General features: G+C 36.1%; 1 pseudogene; it reads right to left on the reverse strand.

Moving 5' to 3' along the window:
• LOC137738668 (probable protein phosphatase 2C 60) overlaps nucleotides 1–5,182 on the reverse strand; it is a 14,175-nt pseudogene extending 8,993 nt beyond the window's left edge.
• Between the last annotated feature and the right edge of the window lie 246 nt (nucleotides 5,183–5,428).

Consider the following 5,428-nt stretch of genomic DNA (forward strand, 5'->3'; position numbering starts at 1 on the left):
ACCCCCAATATAGAACGTATATCTAACATGCAACCCGTCCGTGGCGTCCAGATTGAATGTGAACATGCAAGACTCATTAAGTTTTGTGAAAACCTTTTGAAAAACCATATAACTCCAAAGACACAAGAAACCTTAGTCAATTTTAGGGACAACCCTCCGCCAAAATTGCATCAAATTACTTTTCTAAATATCCTAATGGTCGCGAATCACTAAGACAAATAGATAGTTTAAAGCACAGTGATTAGCAATCCAAAACTTGCATCCATAAATTCATAAGAAAATTAAAAGGGACTACATATTCTTGCTAAGGATCATGGCCTCATCCTAGCAAAAATGATTAGTTACGCATATTCATAATTAAAATCAACATAATTGTATTAAACTAGAAAATGAATGAAAACACCTGAAAGTATAAGTCTTGAAATCTCTAAGGTTTAGCCAAAATATTCTTCTCAAAAGTTGCATACGTTCTACCCGAAAAAACCCTAGGTTTGCCAAAAGGCTTATTTATACAACTCTAATTAAAATCCTCCTAGTAAAAGGTCTTAGAATAAAACTAGGAAACCTAAAAACTTGAAATAAAACAGGAAACATAATCCTAAATTAACTTGGTAAATTCGTCTAGAAATTTGTACAGCCATGTTTTGGACCCATATCAGCTCCAAAACTGGCCCAGAATAGCTAGATTTAAAGCTTGGATTATTTTGAACACTTCTCCAATGAGGTCATCTTGGGCTCCAAAAACGCAATTTAAACCCAAAAACGTCACTTTCCAACAACGCGCACTGCTTGTTTATTAAATCGTCAGAAAACAACCACTTGGTAGAAAGTTCTGAAATTTTGACACGAACAAGCTAAGGAACACATAAATGTCCTTGAATCACTCCAAAATTCGTCCGTTTGGTCACGTTTTGCTCCAGAGGAAATCGAATGTCCTATATTGAAAATATAAAGCAAAGTATCAAAATTCTACCAAAATAATTACCAAATTAAGATTAGGGTAAAATATATAATATAGTATTGACTCATCAAAATACCCCTAAACTTAGCTTTTTGCTTGTCCTCAAGCAAAACAAAACTCAAAAACAAAAATAAAAACTAACAAACTAAAAACTTAACTAAAACTAAATGACAAAAATTTTCACCTTCAAAGTTGCAATCCATAGAAAATGTTAAAAATCAGAACATCTTTTCAAAAGTTTTAGCTAATCCCACCACAAAGTCTAAGCCATTTAGAACCGATTAGAAAAGAATTCACAAACTTCCTTTGGTGTAAAGTGAACCAACATAGCCAAGGAGACTCGACTAAAACCCTTAACCCTCGTCCTTTTATTTAACACTTCACACAACTCGACTTGAAACATAACACTTCACACAGCCCTGTTTTGGACCCATGGCAGCACCAAACTGGCCCAAAATAGCTGGATTGAAAGCTTGGACTATTCTGAACACTTCTCCAGAAGGCCACGAACTCATATGAGGTCATCTTGGGCTCCAAAAACACAATTCAAACCCAAAAACGTCACTTTCTAGCAACGTGCACTGCTTCTTTATTAAATCGCCAGAAAACAACCACTTGGTAGAAATTGCTGAAATTTTGACACCAACAAGCTAAGGAACACATGAACGTCCTCCAATTTGAATCACTCCAAAATTTATCCGTTTGGTCATGTTTTGCTCCAGAGGAAGTTGAATGTCCTATATTAAAAATATAAAGCAAAATATCAAATTCTACCAAAAGAATTACCAAATTATACTAAGATTAGGGTAGAATATATAATATAGTATTGACTCATCAATTCACCCACCCATGGTTTCGTAATTTGTTTTGAATTTATTTTATTTAGTAGATTTGATTATGTTTTTTGGAGTGTTTCGTAGTTTATCTAAAACTCAAAATAAATGTTGATTCCCAGGTATGTGATATATGAGAGTATAACAACCTGGACAGTCCTCTATGAACATGAAAACCAATTACAAATGGAAAAAGTTTGTCATTATAACAATATAAAAAAGTGAACGTTGAATTACAGAACTTAAAAGCCCAACCTTCATGTCCATCATAAACACCAAAGAAAGATGTTGAACCGTCAAAATCTGGATAAGCAGCATGCTACAACAAAAGTCAAGTACTTTTAGTAGATAATAAGAAAAACAGTATTTAATCGATGGCAAATTTGAGAGCTGCTTGTTCACTAGACACTCCCTCTGAATAAAAGACTACATTCTCTTCTCTATTTAGCATGGCACGTTTGAAAAGAAACATTGCATTTGCATAAAGATACGTGATAGGAGCATATTCATGCGACTTAAATGGCTTGTTCTCGTGCATTTACGTTATGTTTCTTTAGTTATTTTAGTCCTTTATGCTTATTTTGTGTGTTTTCAGGTTCTAAGGGCAAAGTATGCAAAAGGATGCCTTTTGGAGCCTTTTGGAGCAAATTAGAGATTGGAATGGATATCATATGCTTGGAGCCAAGAGGATGGACGAAATTGAAGACTTGAAGTAGGAAAGTTAAATCCTAAAAGACCTCATGTTTGAGCATCATTGAAGACTCCTACGCATTTTAGAACACAAAAACAGCATTCCTTGCAACCTTAGGACAATGTCGTGTGTTTCCTTGTGTCTCCCTTCCTTGCTATGCAAGGAAGGACTTTGTTTCCTGTTTTAAACCATTTAAACACATTCATTCATCAAACCATCTCAGCCACATGCACTTATTCCTCCATCATTGCACCACAATCCCAACCATGCCATGCATAACACACCAACAACAACATTGCCGTGCATCCCATTCCATCTCCCACTCTTTAATCACATGCATTCCTATTCTTTAAATCAGCCACATGCATTCATATTCTCCTTTGCTGTGCATAATCTCTCATCATTGCAGCCACATTTCCAACCCACATGCACCCTTTATTCTTTCATCATTCCAGCCACTCCACATCCCTCACCAAGAAATCATTCAACACATGCATCCATAATCATTTCTCCAACCTTGCCGTGCACATCATCATAAACAATCAGCCATTCCACATGCATTTCCACCCACATGCACTTTAATCATTCAATCACACATCACCCATTCACCCTTTGCCGTGCACTCCCATCCCATTTCAGATTGCATTCCATTCATTCCAGCCAAGCCACATGCACTCCCTTTAATTAATTCAACCTAGCTGTCAAAGCACATGCACATGCACCCATAATCATTCACACAAAGCAGCCACATGCATTCCCCTTTGCATTTCCAGATTTCCACCAACCTCCTAGCTGTCATATTCCCTCTTTTTCACCTATAAATAAGCATCCATTGCAGCCACATTCTCATTCACACTTCCATTTCAGAAAATCATCCATACACACCAACAACATCCCCTTGGCCGTGGCTCCCTACTAATCCAAACACCATAAAAAACATCCCCCTTATGCCGTGCCTTCCCCATCAATCCATTCAGCCATTCCAACCACTCCCCATCCATTCATACACAAAACCTATCATTCTACATCATCCATAATCCCCAAAACTCACCTTAGACCTTGTGCTACAACAAAGAGGAAGAGAAGCGGGCCTAAACGTTCATACAATTCAAGTTTGAGTTGTTGGAATGTTTAGGTGTTTCTTTTCCTTTGAATTCAATGTTTAATTTCAATTCTCTTTGTTTTGTACGTATGAGGAACTAAACCCCCCTTGGCTAGGGGGGATTCGAAATATATGTTTATGCTTGCATTTTGAGTTGATTACTTCTAATTACGTTTCATAAGTTGTGGATTCAATTTGTTTAACTGTTTGATTGATAACTTATTTATGTATGTTTATTGAGAGTGCACGCTTAATTTTAATGCATGAATATGACGCTAGAATATAAGTGAGTTTCACCTAATAGTTACGAACTTATATTCACAAGTAGTGGAGGTTGCTTATAAACAATCGCGTTAAACGAATTCTTGGCATAAGTTTCATGCGTATTCCATAGTTATGAATGCCTAGTCGATGTTTATGATTTCCGTTGAACTTAATGATCTTTGTTGAATGTCTCTATCATACGTATTCCATAGTTAGGGACTTTGATTAGGAATAATTTGGTTGTAATGCGTATTCCATTCAATCCAATGAATCTAGGGAAATCTGAAAGTTAATTTAAGCGGACCTAATTAACTTGGAGCATTGAGAATTCATGGTTTATTGAAAGGCAATTGGAAATCTTTTTATTATGCAAGTGTAACATGTGTGGAGATGAACCCCTTGGCTAGCATCCATCCATTCAATTCTATCACAAATTCATATTTACTTTCTGTCTAGTTTATTAACTTGTTTCGTTATTTCAATTTTCGTCAAAACCTAAATCCCCCTTTACTTTATTGTCCAATTTAGTTAGAAAGTGTCTTAGTTTATGTTTCTAAGTGTTTTGATTCAATTTATTACACAAATTCGTCCAAATTCACCAAAGTGCTCAAAACTGCCCCAGAAAGTGTTTTATAGGCAGTTTTGAGTGTTTTGGGTGATGTTTGAGTCTTTTGGTTTGTTTTAGTGTTTTAAGCGTTTAGTTTCGCATTCTTTGAGTCTAGTTTAGTGTTTTAAATTTTATTTTACGTTTTTGAGTCAGTTTCCAAGTAATTTGCAATCCCTCCTGATCCCCGGTCCAGAACGATCCCTACTTACATACTTACTACAATTGTCAAAAAGAGGGTTTAATTTGTGTGCGTATAATTCACGCATCAATACGGCTCCTTGAATAGCCTTGGTTCCAGTCATCAGCTAGATGCCTAAACTTGAAGCAGTCATTAAGTTACCGACTTCCAGCTACTCAAGCAAAATCCTCTTCTCGCTCTGAATTCACTATATATTATATAGATATATGGATGTAAGTTATATACAAAATAAATAACTGAATATCACTTTCCTGTTCAGATGACGACAATTGTAAGTGAAATGTAAATCTTGCACACATACAAAGCCAAAGCAAACAAAACAACTAAACTGCACTCTCTACTCAAGTAACCCGATCTAAACGAATGAAAATTAAGAAGAATAACGTAATAAAGCCCACTTACAGCATCTTCCATGGTTGAACGCCACCCTTGCATGGAGGATGACCCGTATCAAAGTCTGTCATTCTCACCATCTTATGAGACCTTATCAGTTTTTGGAGCGCTGAGATATAATCCCATCTCCATCTGTAACCACATTATCAAACTCATGATCAATCATACATATCATCAAGCAACAGAGTCATTTTCAATCCACACGCACACAAACACACGCATTTCTTTGTTAATTGTTATGACGACAAGTATTACATATATGCCCTTCCTATTTGCGCACAAGAAACTGCAAGATTCAAAAGTTTCTTAATTCGGCTCGAGAATAATAAATGCATAGAAGACGATGGCATTAATTATCAATGGATCCTGTGCTTGCTA

Source organism: Pyrus communis, chromosome 7, assembly GCF_963583255.1.
Source record: "Pyrus communis chromosome 7, drPyrComm1.1, whole genome shotgun sequence".
Classification (NCBI taxonomy): Eukaryota; Viridiplantae; Streptophyta; class Magnoliopsida; order Rosales; family Rosaceae; genus Pyrus; species Pyrus communis.